Genomic DNA, 20,268 nt, shown 5'->3' with positions numbered 1-20,268 from the left:
CACGCTTCTTTTCGACTGCTTTTTCTAATCCCTCTTTTATTTCCTGAAATACTTTCCAAAATTCTTACTGAATAAATTCCTGTTTACTAACTTGGAAAGATTTTAAATCTTCCAATGAAATAAGGTACATCTGATTGTCTTTCTCCTAATTTTTCTGAATATTTAGTAGTAATTCACGATATCCATTTCGACGTAACTCTTTTTCCTTTCTTCTGCATTTTTCATTCTCTGTCAGGCTCGCTTGCAAAGCCTCAAACATTTTCTCAAGCTTTTCCATTCCGTCGTAATTGGCACTCCTTGTTTTCACCATAAAACGGAAAAATTTCAAGTCAATTATTCCACTTCCAACACCAAACGATACGTTTTTCCCCGTGGGTTGACCAATAATTGACTACACTGAATAATCAAACTCAACTTTATTTCACTTCAAATACAATATGAATGAATGAAAATCGTTTATTCAAAATCTTTAGTTAATTACAATTCATTTGTTAGGTATGTTTGTGTGGAAACCTGCTATAGGCTAATGCCTCCTTAGGGTAAAGATACAATAAACAGTTCGAGTAATTACTTCAACTATTATTCGAATGTCTGTCGCCTTACTAGATCACTTCGCGTACCGCACTGTAGTTTCCACTTGACTGTGTCGATATGCTCGTGGCTAGCATTTATATATGGTAATCGAATGCAGCAGAAATTTTTGCCGAAGTTCCATCGAAATTGGAAGCATTATTCTCGTTGCTTCTAGAGTGGCAGGCAACATCGTACATTCGTGCGCTCTTAGCTACATCACGATTGGTTTATGGCTACCAGTGGCGGCCAGCGTTATTTTCTTTAGGGCATGATTAACAACAATATCAAAGAAAATACTATCATCTTAGGATGGTAGCATTTTCCATGATATGTATAACATGATAATTGTTCCATCAGACTTAAGCCATATGGAGATGGTTTTACGGAGGAAAAATATTTCACTGAATAACACGATTATGTTGGGTTGCACCGAATAAACATATTGTTTTTTTTTTCATTTTATCTCAATGTTATATATTCCAGTCGAATAACCAAGGAGGAATTTGAGACGTTATTATTATTTCACATATATTTACATAACTTGCTTAGCCACAGGTACATCCTACTCTGATCTCGCAGAAATAACTAATTCCTGGTATTTAGCTTCGCGTTGGAGATAACAAAATAAGTTATTTTGGACAGGAATTGAGGGCGGGCCAGCCCAGAATTGACTTTCAAAATTAGAGTTTTATTCATTTCCTATCTGTAGTACTGCGCCAAATTATTTATTCTTAGTTTATAGTTAATATAAGTGAAATTATAAAACAGCAACAATAAAAATTAATTGGCGCTCGAGGGAGACTTCATTGATTCCAGTGGCGCATTTGCTTTTTCAGCTGCCGGAAAACCCGGAAAAACCTGCAACACCACATCATCTGAAGATATTGATCTGCCAATGTCCTCTCTCTCTCTCATAAAACAAAATGTAGGGTGTCTCCAGAGGCTCCAACAAGAGTATTGTTCTGAATTCTCGGGGTTCTTGTTGAATACTCTTCGTGGACAAAACAATAGCAGAATAAATACTCCTGACTGCTCTGGATTGAATGATTACATACAGTCTATCTCGTCTTGTGTTTGTAAATCTTCTGCTGGAAAAATCTTCACTTGTTTACTCTGTAGTAAATATTGAAGAGGTAGCAAAAACGTATGTGAATTTCTGGAGCTCCATCTAGGATTTCCTAATATGATTAATAACTAGTCCGTGCAAAGCTAATTGTTAAATCATCTGAAAATGGAATGTTTAACAGGTGATGATCGACTTTATTGCCAAACATGCGCCAAACTGACTATTATAATGAAATAGGTATAGCTGAGACACCAGTCAATCTAATAGTAACACTGATGATCTTCAAACAAGACTCAACCTCTGACGGAAGCAAGAAACTCTTTCGAAGGTTCGGAATAGATGAAGATTTCAATCTAGCAGACCACTATTATCATATTCATGCAGTCATTTTTCACTGTGGTTCTGGCGTTGAATCTGTTCATTATTACGCCTTAGTCAAAGACGAAACGGACTGGTTTAAGTTTGATGATAGTCGTGTCACGAAGTGTTCTAGCGATGTATTGAATTCATTGGAGCGTCTGAAGACACCCTTCATTTTAGATGTCCTACAAAACAAATGGAAATTTCATAAGATATAGACTCCACAGAAAACTATTCCGATAAATTTGATCGATTCAGAGAACTGTTCTTTATTCGAATGAAAACTGTTTTGACATACCGTTTCATCAACATGAAGAATGAGGTTATGTCTCCTACACCAGTTGTTGAATAAAAAGGCGACTGTGTCTTGTATCAATTCCGGTTCCTCAGAGGTCGTACTGAAACCATCACTCAAGAATGGTAGGAGACGGTAATCTGGGCGCACAAATGTCCTCTTCGGCTCATAGCTTCCTCAGAGGCCTGTACTTGGACCACCACTGAAAAATCGTGAGCTGTAGTGATCTAGGCTCATAGGTTCCTCAGAGGCCTGTACTGGAACCATCACTGAAAAATCATGAACGGTGGTAATCTGGGCGCACAAATGTCCTTATTGGATCATATATTCTTCAGAGGTCTGTACTGGGACCGCCATAGATTCCTCAAAGGTCTATACTGGGACCGCCACTGAAAAATCGTAGGTTGTGCCGGATGCAAAAATGTCTCCATTGGCTGCATGCGCGAAGGGGTTTTTCAATTCTATTGGTAAATTGAGCGGATGTCGTCATCAGATAAATTAAATTGACACATACTTTGTGTCTGTCCCGCTGCAGACCGAATCAGGTTTTTACGTTGATAAGCTGAGTTTAGTTGGTAGAGTGTGAATAGGAGTGAGCCATAATAAACCCTTGCGGTTGCGAAGGAGCTCGAATAGACCCACTCACTTTTGACCTAACCTAACCAGCTAACTCTCAACCTGAAGGTCAAGGGTTAGGACAGGAATAGAAAATAGGACTGGACACCAGTCGGTGAAGATCACTATTCATTAATTATCACACTACTGTTTCCATCAGGTTTTCCCAATAAGAAAAACGAATTTTTTTGATAGGTCATCAAATTTTTTCATAACGGATGAACAAAAAAACCAAAAATCAATAGAGCGACAGAAACCTCTACAAATGACCTCTATATCAGCTCAAAAAATATGGGGATGGTTGTTGCCCGCAAAGGGGTGAATTTTGAGGTGGGTACTCCACCTTCCTTGACAGATTGAAACCCTCTATAGGTATAATAAAAAAATCCAGCGTGGTATTTGCTGGGGAAGTAGTTGTTTTTCGTTAGGCACTAACCATAATTGGTGCAAACATAAGGTCGACACATCTAATATGCTCCCGATAAGCATGTTAAGACGAGAAGTTACAAAACATCAACTATTGGTCAATTTTGAATTCAAAAATGGTACAAATATTCAACTGTAACTTTTATTTAAAACAATAACTATAATGACAAATATTTCATACCTATTCGGAGGCCGAAGTTCTGGAATGCTCCAAATCAGCTGATAAGTAACACCAAACCGAGTGCACTAGACTGTAATAGCTGTATATTGTGGTTCAGATAACAACAAAACATTATCGAATGAAAGCGCGTGATGATCTTATAGTGTCACAATCCATGGTCAAATATCTTGACGACATAAGTGATCTCACTACACTCGTTGAAACAATTCACCAACGCCTCCTGTGGCATCTCGACGTAATCACTCTTCAAAAATTTAACATCACCATCCTCTATATCAGCACATAATTTTCTCGGAAATATTACGAAATAATTGGCAGTACGGTGGAAAATTGCAATTTTGTAGAAATACCGATTTTCAATCCCCACATATCCAAAGGTATTTACAGAAAATCTATAAACACCATCACGAACGTACCACCCAAATCTGAACAGAACACCATCAATGTAGAAGAGATGGTACGAAAGTTTGGTTTCGAATATCTCAGAAATACAATCAAACGCACTTGTTAAGGCAAGTCTATCGGAGTGACTACTTTTGCAGTGCTCCACCAAATGACACAACGCATCCTGCCACTTGCAAATCCCTTCCACTGTGAGTGGGCATAACTTCATAGCGAAATTACAAGACTTCTCGTGTTTCAATACAGATGGGGCACTTTCGCGGACTTCACAACCTCCGCGAGCATTTCTGCAAGATATCACCATCATTCCAAAAAAATTTCCCAGAATAACGTTTATGGCATACGTATTTGATATCCTGCATATGGGGCAGTGGTCCACTCGCTGAAAACAGTCATGGCAAAGCGGATGACCGTTAGAACACTCTCCTATAGGTGGTAAAATCACTGTTAAACAGACCGGGCATTCTAACACTGCAAAAAGGGCTTCTTCCAGTGATTGTCCGTTGCAATCTGTAATTAATTATTAACTCAATTAGTATTTGCACACACAATACAATACAATACACACACAATACAAAAATTTGTGCGAAAAGGATTTTTCTGTCGATGGCAAGATACTATAAAAATATTAACTTACCCTCTACGGTACGAATAGCTTCCCCAGATAATGTAGCAGGATTCCGTTGTTGTTTTTTGAGAAACTTCGCAACTTCTCTCGTGTTCCGCAACAACAATGCAAGTGCCTGTGAATGAACATCCATCAGGAGCAAAGGAGCATTTCAATGAGTAGGAGAAACAAAGATTTTCCAACGAATAATTCCTTCTGCTGTCCATTGGAAACTGACACTTCTGACAATATTCATACTCTGAGATGCACTTGTTGCAGTGATGATGACCTAGGACACATTGCATGAGTGGCGGAATCATCTGACCAGAGCAGGTGGAACACTGTAGCTCATTTACTAGCTTTTGGATAAGAGTAGCCTCCATGTTCAAATCTATATATTCACAATCAAAACTTCGAGATTAGATTCACTCAATACTGATCTGCTTACACACGTAACCTTCCAGGTACAACTCTAATCAACGATTATTGTTTCCAGTAATTTTGTTCATTTATATATTCGAAATTCAGGTACAGATATATACCTGTATCTGTTACCTGTATCTGTTACCTGTATCTGTTACCTCAACATATACCTGAATATATCATCAAACAGTATTGCAGTACTACCACCATTCAAATTACAATTTACTAAGAAATTATGAATTCTTTGAGGTAACGGGGAAAATGATGAAAATGTTTCGGATATTCCATTTGAAGATATGCAGTTGGTAACACAGAGGTTCTTCTTGTACTCCATATTTCTTTGAAAACGACATTGGCCAGGCCATCATTTTCAACGGCGAGCACTATGGGTCGTTGATTACCAACTTTTCTTGGCATGAATTGGATGATCTGATGTTTCAGCAGGTCGCCGCTACATGCCACACAGCTCATGCTACAGTGAATATTCTGCACGAGCGATTTGATGTCATGGTTATCTAACGTGGAGGTGATAAAACTGGCCAACGAATCGTACGATTTGACCCCGTTAGACTATTTGTTATGAGGTTTTCCCAAACTTTGCACTGCCATCTCATTTCAATAGTTTTGTCTCTGTTGAAGCGTCACAAAGCTCTCAATTGATCAACCCCCCAATAATCAAAACCCCAATGCACAACCACTCAATATTCATTCACCTCTAAGTCATGCGCTTTCTACTTCATCATGTACTTAATTTTTACTTATACTGTTTAAAAACACACTCCTAGTCAAATAACACATCCGTTTTTTATCAACTATCCTCACAGGAGCTCTTGACGCCTACCACAGGATCAAAACCTTTGTCATGGATGAGCTGCAACTATGACAGACAAAAAATTTAATTTTTGGAGTTGGATTCAATCATCAATCTCCCAACGTACAGGTTTACTTTGTTCAATCCATACACTTACAGTCGATAATCTGAAATATACATGTATCGTGCATCGTGCAACTTTGCGAAGCTCTTGGAGGTGATTATGTATAGCTGTGTTCACTTATCGACCAAACATTATTTTTTCTATTGTCAACATGAGTGTCATGAGTTATAGATTCACAATCCGTAACTTTGCTATTTAATCAACTTTTATGTTAAACACTGGCCTGTAGGGGAGAGGTTGATGTGGTATACATCGATCAATCTAAGGCTTTCGATGAAATCAGTCATGCGATTCTTGCCACTAGTGAAATCTATCAAGGATCCATTACTTTTGTTATTATTCATAGACTATTTGTGCAACACTGCAATAGATCAATGATGAACCCTTCAGTTTCCAACTTCAGCCCACTCGACCTGAAAGAGAAGGTCAGGCGCTTCGAAAAGGCAAGGCCTTGGTTAAGCATTGGCTTATCCTTGTGTTTCCGCAGAAAGGAGGTGATCTCTGCGGCTTTTATATGAGCGTTTTGCTGAACGGGTTCCAACACGGTGACAGAGTTGTGGTCACCTCGTTCAGTGTCGAAAACTAAACCGAGTTCATCAGCTACTCGGGCAGCTGCCCCAAAGAGAAATGCTCTGATTCCTGCTCTCTCATGGTCGCTATTACTATTATCAGTATTATCAACATTGAGTTGTGGTTGAGAACGTTTCAAAGTGGAGCCTGTACTAATGGGAATGAAATTCTTTCAATCATCAAAGCACTTCGATAAGCCAAGATCTTCAATGTTGTTCATGAAGACCTCGTGCATGGGCTGATTACTCTGTTGCCGCAGTAACAAATTGATCGCTGAAGATTTCATGTGGGCCTTCTGCTCTATAGGTTCTAACTTGGTGACAGAGATGTGACCACCTCATTCAGTGTTGAAAACTAAACCGAGTTCAACAGCTGCTCGGGCAGCTGCCCCAAAGAGAATTGCTCCAATTTCTGCTCTTCTATTACTATTATAAGTATTATGAATATTGAGTTATAGTTGAGAACGTTTTGAACTGGAGCATGTCCCGATGGTAATAAAATTGTTTCAATCATCAAAGCAGTTCGATAAGCCAAGGCCTTCATTGTTGGTGAAGGATACCTCATGCATGTGCTGTTCATTATGTTGCCGCAGGAATGAAGTGATCTCTGAGGCTTTCATATGAGCTTTCTGCTGAACGGGTTCCAACTCAGTGACAGAGTTGTGGTCACCTCGTCCGGCGTCGAAAACTAAACCGGGTGGTTCATCAGCTGCACGAGCAGCTGTCCCAATGAGAAATGTTCCAATTCCTGCTCTCTCATGGTCTCTATTAGTATTAGTATTATTATCATTGAGTTGTAGTTGAGAATGTTTCAAAGTGGAGCCTGTCATAATGGGAATGAAATCGTTTCAATCATCACAGCACTTCACACGTACAAAATCAAAGCATTCCATTCTTTATAGCACGTACTCTGGGAATAACGCAAAATAGCATTGGTGAATATACATGTCTACATTATGGAAAATTAATTTATCACAGCGATTTTGAATCGGCTTCTGTAAGTGCTTTCATTATACTATTCATTAATTATGCTGCATAAATTGATAACGGGTGACCCTTGATGAGAACTCTCATGGAGATGGTCAGAGATAAGTTACTAAATAGAATCTTGGCCTGTGCTATGAATATTCAGAATGTTACGTTTTATGTTACGTTCTATATAGGGAAAGAAGAGGCGAGCGGTGATAGAAAGCAGAAATATATAGGTTATGAGTAGTTCCAGCTAGACGACCCACAAATCACAATTGATTTTTCTCAGTTTACAGACACCTGTTCAGACAACTGTCATGAAAATGAACGAAAAAAATGTCTAAATAAGGGTTGTTCACGAGGACTAATTGGTCAATATCAAAAATAAAACACTGAACAGGACCATCGATCATTTTCAATAATGAGCCTCCAGGCCGTAAAAATGAGGTGACGTCGCCAGAACTGGCAAATAGCTGAAGCAGTGAGTATTTCAACTGAACGGATACTGAACATTTTACATGGGAATACAACTGCTATCGTCAGACCCATTGCAAGAAGTTTCTTTATAAGTTCAACGGTAATATGAAGGTCTCTACATGCTGTTTTGTAACCATAAACAAAATATGAGTTCATTTCAATGCAGCAGGGACCAAGAAGCACTTGAACTAGTAGATAACTTCTGACATTTTGAAGCTAGGATGAGCCAAAGTATGTTTATTTCAACCAAGTCGTGGTTTCAGTGTTTTAGAATGATGTAGGCACAGTTCAGATCGACTATTTTGAAGAGCAAAACTATCTCCAGAGATTATCATGCACAGCTGCTGCACAGATGTCCTACAAAACAAATGGAAATTTCATAAGATATAGACTCCACAGAAAACTATTCCGATAAATTTGATCGATTCAGAGAACTGTTCTTTATTCGAATGAAAACTGTTTTGACATACCGTTTCATCAACATGAAGAATGAGGTTATGTCTCCTACACCAGTTGTTAAATAAAAAGGCGACTGTGTCTTGTATCAATTCCGGTTCCTGGGCGGTGGTAATCTGGGCGCACAAATGTCCTTATTGGATCATATATTCCTCAGAGGTCTGTACTGGGACCGCCATAGATTCCTCAAAGGTATGCACTGGGACCGCCACTGAAAAATCGTAGGTTGTGGAAACCTGGATGCAAAAATGTCTTCATTGGCTGCATGCGCGAAGGGGTTTTTCAATTCTATTGGTAAATTGAACGGATGTCGTCATCAGATAAATTAAATTGACTTCATTCTATGGATGTACGCTTAGTTATTCGTTACAATACATGTATTGTGATATCTTGAAATGAATATGAATACAAATGAATTGGTTAGGATAAAAGTAGGTATTTAATATTTTTGTTTTCCTTCAGTTACCGGGATACATGGGTGTTTCTTGATATATATGTTTTAGATGTTAGGAAGAATGCATGTTTTTTGAAAGAATGAAATGTTTGATACTGAAACCATGAATATATATCCACCCAAAATACCTAGAGGATTCTAGAATTTTGTATATGTTTGAGCCCAGTTTACAGGATTCTGGCAAATCGTCTTGATGGTCTACTGACTAGTTCAAATTCAGTATTATTGTAGTTGATTTAGATGTATGTGCTCCAACATATCAGTTACAAATTGTGAAAAGGAGTGTTTTCCCAGCACGAGTTCTTGCGATTATATTCCAATACACATGCGAATATCTACGAAAATATCTAGATTTCAACTATTCATGCCTCATTTTGTTTCGAGGAATTCTAAACATGAAATTCTATAACCCTATCCATCTGGATGGATTTTTCACAAAAGGATGAAAACAGAACCTGTAACAAGAAATTGAATACCTGGATGGCAAGAAGATTTATAGAATTCTAACAAAATCTTCCAGGATTCGCTCACTCCAAGGCGTTCATTCACCTTTCGAAGCTTGAAACCGAACAGTCGTTGGACTAAAGTACGGATGAACTCGGACTGTTGGAAACCAGCACAACACATACTTTGTATCTGTCCCGCTGCAGACCGAATCAGGTTTTTACGTTGATAAGCTGAGTTTAGTTGGTAGAGTGTGAATAGGAGTGAGCCATAATAAACCCTTGCGGGTTGCGAAGGAGCTCGAATAGACCCACTCACTTTTGACCTAACCTAACCAGCTAACTCTCAACCTGAAGGTCAAGGGTTAGGACAGGAATAGAAAATAGGGCTGGACACCAGTCGGTGAAGATCACTATTCATTAATTATCACATTACTGTTTCCATCAGGTTTTCCCAATAAGAGAAACGATTTTTTTTGATAGGTCATCAAATTTTTTCATAACGGATGAACAAAAAAACCAAAAATCAATAGAGCGACAGAAACCCCTACAAATGACCCTCAATTTCAGCTCAAAAAATATGGGGATGGTTGTTGCCCGCAAAGGGGTGAATTTTGAGGTGGGTACTCCACCTTCCTTGACAGATTGAAACCCCCTATAGGTATAATGAAAAATTCCAGCGTGGTATTTGCTGGGGAAGTAGTTGTTTTTCGTTAGGCACTAACCATAATTGGTGCAAACATAAGGTCGACACATCTAATATGCTCCCGATAAGCATGTTAAGACGAGAAGTTACAAAACATCAACTATTGAGAAACTATTTTGAGAAACTAGGATGTTTGATGAGCCTAAAAGTCAACTTCTTGAACAGTCATCTTGATTACTTTCCGAAAAATTTAGGAGATGTTAGTGAGGAGCAGGGTGAGCGTTCTCACCAAGATATTACATTGATGGAAAAACGTTACCAGGGCCGCTGGAACATCAACATGATGGAAGACTACTGATGGTCACTTCACCGTGAAGCTCAACAAGCGACTCATCGCAGGAAAGCTACACAAGAAACTTCAAAGAAAACCATGATAGTGATTCAACATAGTGATTCACTATTCATAAAAAGCTTCATTCTATTAGGTTGCCCTTTAATGACATTTCCAAAGTTATTCCATTTCCTCCCTATAGTTTATACCGTGCTGTAGTCGAATGACGGATGTAGCAGTATGTAGCACATAAAAAAGTTTGATGGAAATAAATCGATTCACAATTTATAACTCTTTATATTATACGAAAACTGGCTTAACTGTAAAATTGCTTGGCGATTTCAGATAGCGAAAAACTTATTCAATGAAAATGTTTCGCTCTAACATATAGAAAAATTCAACTATGTAATTGCTTCTCTTTCTAGCCGACCCTTAGCCCTAGTGAAGCATATACTTTCTAGTACTTCTTTCTAATATTCCTTTAAAACATTAGGTTCAGATGCAGATCTCCAGAGTAAGATCAATCTTGGATCTGATAATGTTACTGCTCAGGACACTCTCCACAAATTCATTCTCAAACAGATTTCTTGAACAAAGCTGCAAAATTCTTTGGAAAGCAGCCTTTTCCCAAGTATCCTGTTCTAATTTCACCCTCAGAAGAACTTTTTATACTCAGCTGAAATCCACTTCATGCTCCGTTTGTAATGCTGAACTTCAAATTCATACATGCCATCTATTTTCATCATTGGCTGTTGAACATCGTTAAAATATGAAAATATGAAAGCTCAAAGGTCGCATCATAGCTTGGTGCATAAGGTATGTTATGTTTGTGTTGAAGATCTTAGAAAATGGTCAAAAAAGGAGAAAAAAACATTTAAGTACGCTGTTCTTATGGTAAGGAGGGAACCTAGAAATCACACTGATGATTACTACTTTTGAAGTATTGATATTACTGGCCATAACTAGAAAAATAAAAAGGTAATAAGCTACCCTAACCTAATTTCCGCCATCCGACCAGTAGGGCACGATGTAGATTTGCCGGTCCTTGAACCTCCAGATGATTTAAATTCAGTTCAAACTAAAATGTTTTCTGATGTACTGTCAGATATAGATGAGCAAGATGATGAAGAGTTCCAATGTGTTACAGCAAATATAGAGCCTAAACAGATTGAGCTTAACGACTTAGGTAGCACAGCAATTTTTATATTCTCCTATGATTCACTATTCATGAAAAGCTTAATTCTATTCGGTTGCCCTTTAATGATATTTCCAAAGTTATTCCTCCTCTCTACAGTTTATACCGGGCTGTAGTCGAATGAGGGATGTAGCAGTATATAGCACATAAAAAAGTTTGATGGAAATAAATCAATTCACAATTTGTAACTCTTTATATTTTACGAAAACAGGCATAACTGTAAAATTACTTGGCGATTTCAAATAGCGAATTTCATTTCCCAAACTTTGCACTGCCATCTCAGTCCAACAGTTTTGTCTCCGTTGATGCGTCACAAAGCTCTCAATTGCTAAATGCTCAACCACTCAATATTCAATCACCTCTAAGTCATGCGCTTTCTACTTCATCATGTACTCAATTTTTACTTATACTGTTGAAAAAACACACTCTTAGTCAAATAACACAACCGTTTATAATCACAGGAGCTCTTGACGCCTACCACAGGTTCAAAATCTCTGTCGGCTTTGTCTGTCACTATGACAGACAAAGCCGAATGTAATTTTTGGAGTTGGATTTTCTGATTCAATCACCAATCTCCAATCACCAATCTCGTGCATCGTGCAACTTTGCTGGGGAAGTAGTTGTTTTCCGTTAGGCACTAACCATAATTGGTGCAAACATAAGGTCGATACATCTAGCTATCGGAGTGACTACTTTTGCAGTGCTCCACCAAATGACACATCGCACCCTGCCACTTGCATATCCCATCCACTGTGAGTGGGCATAACTTCATAGCGAAATTACAAGACTTCTCGTGTTTCAATACAGATGGGGCACTTTCGCGGACTTCACAACCTCCGCGAGCATTTCTGCAAGATATCACCATCATTCCAAAAAAATTTCCCAGAATAACGTTTATGGCATACGTATTTGATATCCTGCATACGGGGCAGTGGTCCACTCGCTGAAAACAGTCTTGGCAAAGCGGATGACCGTTAGAACACTCTCCTATAGGTGGTAAAATCACTGATAAACAGACTGGGCATTCTAACACTGCAAAAAGGGCTTCTTCCAGTGATTGTCCGTTGCAACCTGTAAATAATTATTAACTCAATTAGTATTTGTACAGAAAAAGTCGGAATGAAAATTCTCCAATACAAAAATTTGTGCGAAAAGGATTTTTCTGTCGATGGCAAGATACTATAAAAATATTAACTTACTCTCTACGGTACGAATAGCTTCCCCAGATAATGTAGCAGGATTCCGTTGTTGTTTTTGAGAAACTTCGCAACTTCTCTCGTGTTCCGCAACAACAATGCAAGTGCCTGTGAATGAACACCCATCAGAAGCAAAGGAGCATTTCAATGAGTAGGAGAAACATAGATTTTCCAACGAATAATTCCTTCTACTGTCCATTGGGAACTCACACTTCTGACAATATTCATACTCTGAGATGCACTTGTTGCAGTGATGATGACCTAGGACACATTGCATGAGTGGCGGAATCATCTGACCAGAGCAGGTGGGACACTGTAGCTCATTTACTAGCTTTTGGATAAGAGTAGCCTCCATGTTCAAATCTATATATTCACAATCAAAACTTCGAGATTAGATTCACTCATACTGATCTGCTTACACACGTAACCTTCCAGGTACAACTCTAATCAACGATTACTGTTTTCAGTAATTCATTTATATACTCGAAATTCAGGTACAGATATATACCTGTATCTGTTACCTGTATCTGTTACCTCAATATATACCTGAATATATCATCAAACCATATTGCAGTACTACCACCATTCAAATTACAATTTACTAAGAAATTATGAATTCTTTGAGGTAACGGGGAAAATGATGAAAATGTTTAGGATATTCCATTTGAAGATATGCAGTTGGTATTCCATATTTCTTTGAAAACAACATTGGCCAAGCCATCATTATCAACGGCGAGCACTATAGGTCGCTGATTACCAACTTTTCTTGGCATGAATTGGATGATCTGATGTTTCAACAGGTCGCCGCTACATGCCACACAGCTCATGCTACAGTGAATATTCTGTACCAGCGATTTGATGGCATGGTTATCTAACGTGGAGGTGATAAAACTGGCCAACGAATCGTACGATTTAACCCCGTTAGACTATTTGTTATGAGGTTTTCCCAAGTCGCAGGTATATGCAAGTGAGCCACAAACCACAGCGGTTCTCAAAGCCTACATGACCCATGCCATTGGTCAAATTATGCCGGTCAAATTTGCGAAGTTCCCGGAAAACCTCTTCAAACTTTTTCTCGACTCCTCCAAGCTTTTTTTCAAGCTCCTCTTCAAATTTCTTTTCAGCCCTTTCACGCTTCTCTTCGAATGCTTTTTCTAATCCCTCTTTTATTTCCTGAAATACTTTCCAAAATTCTTCCTGAATAAATTCCTGTTTACTAACTTGGAAAGATTTTAAATCTTCCAATGAAATAAGGTACATCTGATTGTCTTTCTCCTAATTTTTCTGAATATTTAGTAGTAATTCACGATATCCATTTCGACGTAACTCTTTTTCCTTTCTTCTGCATTTTTCATTCTCTGTCAGGCTCGTTTGCAAAGCCTCAAACATTTTCTCAAGCTTTTCCATTCCGTTGTAATTGGCACTCCTTGTTTTCACCATAAAACGGAAAAATTTCAAGTCAATTATTCCACTTCCAACACCAAACGATACGTTTTTCCCCGTGGGTTGACCAATAATTGACTACACTGAATAATCAAACTCAACTTTATTTCACTTCAAATACAATATGAATGAATGAAAATCGTTTATTCAAAATCTTTAGTTAATTACAATTCATTTGTTAGGTATGTTTGTGTGGAAACCTGCTATAGGCTAATGCCTCTTTAGGGTAAAGATACAATAAACAGTTCGAGTAATTACTTCAACTATTATTCGAATGTCTGTCGCCTTACTAGATCACTTCGCGTACCGCACTGTAGTTTCCACTTGACTGTGTCGATATGCTCGTGGCTAGCATTTATATATGGTAATCGAATGCAGCAGAAATTTTTGCCGAAGTTCCATCGAAATTGGAAGCATTATTCTCGTTGCTTCTAGAGTGGCAGGCAACATCGTACATTCGCGCGCTCTTAGCTACATCACGATTGGTTTATGGCTACCAGTGGCGGCCAGCGTTATTTTCTTTAGGGCATGATTAACAACAATATCAAAGAAAATACTATCATCTTTAGGATGGTAGCATTTTCCATGATATCTATAACATGATAATTGTTCCATCAGACTTAAGCCATATGCAGATGGTTTTACGGAGGAAAACTATTTCACTGAATAACACAATTATGTTGGGTTGCACCGAATAAACATATTGTTTTTTTTTTCATTTTGTCTCTTTAGTTAATTACAATTCATTTGTTAGGTATGTTTGTGTGGAAACCTGCTATAGGCTAATGCCTCTTTAGGGTAAAGATACAATAAACAGTTCGAGTAATTACTTCAACTATTATTCGAATGTCTGCCGCCTTACTAGATCACTTCGCGTACCGCACTGCTTAGCTTAGCAGTGCGGTACGCGAAGCTTAGCCAGAGGTACAGCCTACTCTGATCTCGCAGAAATAACTAATTCCTGGTATTTTGCTTCGTGTTGGAGATAACAAAATAAGTCATTTTTGGACAGGAATTGAGGGCGGGCCAGCCCAGAATTGACTTTCAAAATTAGTGTTTTGTTAATTTCCTGTGTGTATTACTGTAGTACTGCGCCAAATTATTCATTCTTAGTTTATAGTTAATATAAGTGAAATTATAAAACAGCAACAATAAAAATTAATTGGCGCTCGGGGGAGACTTCATTGATTCCAGTGGCGCATTTGCTTTTTCAGCTGCAGGAAAACCCGGAAAAACCTGCAACCACATCATCTGTAGATCTCGACTTGCCAATGTCCTCCCTCTCATAGAACAAAATGTAGGGTGTCTCCAGAGGCTCCAACAAGAGGATTGTTCTGAATTCTCGGGGTTCTTGTTGAATACTCTTCGACGAAACAATAGCAGAATGAATATTCCTGACCGCTCTGGATTGAATGATTCCATTGAATGATTCGTCTTGTGTTTGTGAATCTTTTGCTGGAAAAATCTTCACTTGTTTACTCTGTAGTGAATGTTGAGAAGATAGCAAAAACGTATGTGAATTTCTGGAACTCCATCTAGCGTTTCCTAATATGAATAATAACCAGTCCGTGCAAAGCTTATTGTTAAATCATCTGAAAAGAATGTTTAACAGGTGATGATCGACTTTATTGCCAAACATGCGCCAAACTAACTGACTGTTATAATGAAATAAGTATAGCTGAGGCACCAGTCAATCTAATAATGACACTGATGATCTTCAAACAAGACTCAACCCCTGACGGAAGCAAGAAACTCTTTCGAAGGTTCGGAATAGATGAAGATTTCAATCTAGCAGACCACTATTATCATATTCATGCAGTCATTTTTCACTGTGGTTCTGGCGTTGAATCTGTTCATTATTACGCCTTAGTCAAAGTCGAAACGGACTGGTTTAAGTTTGATGATAGTCGTGTCACGAAGTGTTCTGGCGATGTATTGAATTTATTGGAGCGTCTGAAGACACCCTTCATTTTATTTCATGAGAGAGAGGACATTGGCAGATCAAGATTTTCAGATAATGTGGTGCTGCAGGTTTTTCCATGTTTTCCTGCAGCTGAAAAAGCAAATGCGCCACTGGAATCAATGAAGTCGTCCCGGAGCGCCAATTGATTTATATTGTTGTTAATATAAGTATGTATCAATATTATATTTCATATGTGAAAAAGGGAAAATCCCTGTAGGTATATTATATGGCGTACTTGAATTTTTCCCGACGAAAAACTCGTTTTTCACTAACCATTCCTTGTGGCGACAAGTACGCCGTCTTTATTAACTACACAAAAGCCCCTTCGATCGCTCTCGAGACGTTCTCCAAATTATTTTCGCAGATTAACCCCCGCAGATTATGAAGGAAGTATCTCGGAATGGTGTGTCAGATTTTTATCTCGCGCGAGGCGAGAACGCTGTCCTTATCGGCTTCCTCTTCTTAACGGTTTGGCCTTTTCGATGGAAAAACGGAAATGACGTTAAATCTCATTGCTTCTCCTATAACTGAATACTTCAAGGAAAGTATAAATAGTTAAAATGCAATAATATCGCTGGAATGAGCTCTTAGGCGGGATTATTCTCCTGAAGCTCATCTTGGCTTTATTGCTGCTCGGCCTTTATTGCCGCTTAGCTACGAGAGGTTAACAGCTGAGATTACATTCTGTTTATTTAAAACAAGAATCTCGTCACGAGATTCAGGATGGAACGTAAAAGGAGAACTTTGGTGCAATAGGCTCTATTTCAAAGTTTTAGGTTGTTTCAGAAGTGTTGTCCGTTTCAGTGTTATGTGTTTTTGTAGCTCCATATATCAATAAATATTCATTCTACTATGTCGTAATATACATCAATCGATAGAGATTTTCTGTCCAATTTTTCTCTACGAATTCAAATTGAACCATAGCGCTGCCACAATTTAGTAATGACTATGTTAATGAATGCCCAGTTCGACGTTAGTTTGCAATGCAAAATTTCGTTCCAGAGATCACAGTCTCGAACATGAGCTTCCAAACTGGTCGACCTACAGTAATTCAGGATCCTGGTAGTGACTGATCCATCACAAACGGTGTGTGACATGGCGAAAGAACTAGGCGTCAGCTCTCAAGCGGTTTTTGATGGTTTAAAACGTATTGGAAAGGTCAAAAAGGTCGAGAAGTGGATGCTCCATGATTTGAGCGATCTACAGAAATTGTCACGAGTCGAGGTCTGTTCCTCTTTGCTTTTGCGCAACCAAAACGATCCTTTTTTGGATCGGATCGTCATGTGTGATGAAAATTGGATCCTTTACGACAACAGGAGACGTTCAGAACAGTGGTTGAGCCACCCAGGTACTTCTCAAAAGCGAAAAAGCTACCAAGTAAAGACCAGGGCTACTGGTCAGCGGCTGGTAATTTACTGTAACTTTCTGTAACCAGGCCAGACTATCAAAGCAGAGTCCAATTGTGAGGCAATCTAAGAATTGTAACCAAAAATCACACAGCAGCTGTCGGCACTGTCAACAAAAGAGGTCGATACTGCTGCACGGCAACGCCCATCCACACGTTTCATATTTTTATTGAGAAGACACACATCAATGACACAAATCTGCAAAACTAATTTTTTTGATGAACTTTTTTGGACTTTACCTTCGAAAGTTCACTTCAGCGATTCAAAAAACAAAGACTTCCACTACCAGAGTCTGATTGAAGAGAGCAAAATCCCGTCTGCTACTGCGTTAGACATCATCAGTGTATGTCCGTTGAGTGCGAGAACGAAGGTTACATTTTGAAGTATCAGCAACAATTGAATATCAAGCTATGTTTTCACTCGCATTTATAATTTCTGCGGATGCGAATGATGGGGATGGTGGTTGGGCTGATGGTAGAGGCAATGGTGGGTTGTCCATGCAAATGATCACTCCTGATTTGTCTGTTTCTATTTTTCCGTTAATCAGCTATCGCCCCCTTACGAACGACAACTCTTAGAAGTTGATAAACTTGTGCAAGCTAAGGACTAAAGAGGTCTTACCTTTCAACGTGTGATTCCTAGCATGGTGCTTTTACTGGGTCGTTCTAATTGGCCCGCACTGACACTAGGTTGTTACGTCTCCTATAAAGTTACAGTCCACTCATAAAATGTTCCATAACAACTGGAATCTCTGATTGGTGATAAACCGGTAAAGCGTTCACGAATAAAACGAGTTTTTTCACATAGATATCGACCAAGTCCATCCTTCGAAATCATTTTTCTCATATACTGTGTGATTCGGGATGAGCGTAGCCAACCAAAGTGGAACACGCAGTATACAAGTACACGTTTTCATATTTTTCAGATCTTTTGAGTTTATTTATTTTTGAATTTCTGTTACGCCACCGCCAAGTAATTCCAAAATTAATTATCTTCAAACCTAACACGATTATTATTTATTCAAACCACTACCGGTGATCTTTATTCGGTCTTGTAGTATTTTTTCGTTGGTATCAAGAATATACAGAGCAATACAATTCTCGAAAATAACCTACCTAGATCACTTCGATCACTACCAGTTCGAAGTTAATGTTAGAATGTGAATCACACGTTATAAGGTAAGACTTCGTTAGTCCTTAGCTCGCACAAGTTTCTCAACTTCTGAGAGTTGTCGTTCGTATGGGGGCGACAGCTGATTAACGGAAAAACAGATTTCAAAATAGATTAAAACAGAGCTACCGGTAGCTCGCGAAACAATTCTGGTAGCTCTCACAACGATTTCAATTTAAAAATACAAACTGCAAAAATCAGAAAAGCTTCCGAAAATTCCACAAAAAAATCTAATTGTCATAATATTAAACATAAACAGCGGCAACGTTGCGGTGAGCGATCTGCTGCTGACGCCATCAAGCCAGAAAAGGCTAGAACCGACCAGCCAGACCAGCGCGTTAGTGTTCGAGAACGATCTGGATTGCTTTGAACGGGATGAATACGCACGACGCGGCGACATTGCGCTTAGTTTAAAACTGAACGCGTAACCAACGTCCAGCGGTTGGGTTAGTAGAGAACAACAAAAAATAATATTATGGCAAGCAGTTGTAAGAAGGTAAAGACATACTACTTTCATTCGGAATGGAAAGAACAATACTTTTTCACAGAAGTTAAAGATAAAAAATGTGTGTTTGTTATGTAATACTTCGGTCTCCGTTGCTAAAAAATGAAATATTGAGAGAGACATCATAAAACTGTACATCATTAAATTTTGAAAAATCATTCCCCCAACATTCTGCCGCCAGGCAAGGGGAAACTAAAACAGTTAAAAAAGCAGTTAATTGGACAACAATCAATATTTTTTAAGAACAGTCGACAAAAATGAGGCTGCAACTGAAGCATCGTACCGTGTGTCCCAGATGATTGCACAAAAAAAAACCTTATGAAGACGGGGAAATGATAGAACAGGCGTTTTAGAAGCTGCTGATTCGTTATTTGCCAACTTTAGAAATAAAGACGAGATAGTTTCAGCTGTAAAATCTATGCAACTTTCTTCTAATACAGTGATGAGACCAGTTAAATAGTAAAATAAATACATTTAATGATAAATTAACTGTGGATTATTTCATTTACGTTGCGTTACGTGGCTTCCGTGTGGGTAGCTCGCTGTTTATTCCAAAATTAACAAAGTAGTTCAACACATTGAAGATGTTGGCGACCACTGAAATAGATGATAGAAATATTCCTGAGTCTTTGTACATTTGGGTAGTTGCGAACAATATATGAGAATCATATTCATAAATTATGAGCAATATGGAACTTCTCTTGGATACAAATGGTTTCTTGGTCATCACTCTATTTGTTGCCTAAAATGAGAGCAAAAGTTGGGACGCTAGTGATATAATCTGGGGAGTTTCTCATTTTTGGTACTTCATAAACTCGTGGATTGATATTGCCTAGAGCACTGATTTTACCTATAAACATAAGCAGATCCCTCCGCTCCCCTTCAGCGGCTTGACCAACCTGCCTCTTTTCCTTTTGTGTAACCATAATAATTGATTTCATGATGGTAGCCACACCACAATCGACAAAATTATGAATTTATATTGCAGTGAATGTATGTGTGCTGAGCAGCTTTTGGAACTTTCAAAGAACTCATCAATTCTTTCCTGGTAGCCCACAAAATAGCTGAACTATCTGATTTACAAAGCGGTAATTCAGAAGGTCGCTTCATAAAAACATATTTCTAATATTTCTAATATTCACCCAATCAAAACAATTAATAG

At 38.5% G+C, this 20,268-nt stretch overlaps 1 protein-coding gene and 1 long non-coding RNA gene across 2 annotated transcripts in view; one reads left to right on the top strand and one right to left on the bottom strand.

The window, feature by feature from the left end:
- Positions 1-20,268, bottom strand: part of LOC141482157 (uncharacterized) — a 252,166-nt gene that overhangs the window by 36,657 nt on the left and 195,241 nt on the right. The window lies entirely within an intron of this gene.
- The window catches only part of Axs (Abnormal X segregation), a 129,622-nt gene that overhangs the window by 70,241 nt on the left and 39,113 nt on the right, over positions 1-20,268 (top strand).

The sequence above is a fragment of the Leptinotarsa decemlineata genome, unplaced genomic scaffold (assembly GCF_025532065.1).
Source record: "Leptinotarsa decemlineata unplaced genomic scaffold, Ldec_3_MD MMD2_tig00000882_RagTag_RagTag, whole genome shotgun sequence".
NCBI lineage: Eukaryota > Metazoa > Arthropoda > Insecta > Coleoptera > Chrysomelidae > Leptinotarsa > Leptinotarsa decemlineata.
Note: the sequence above shows the minus strand (reverse complement) of the source record. Positions and strands in the feature narration are given on the sequence as shown.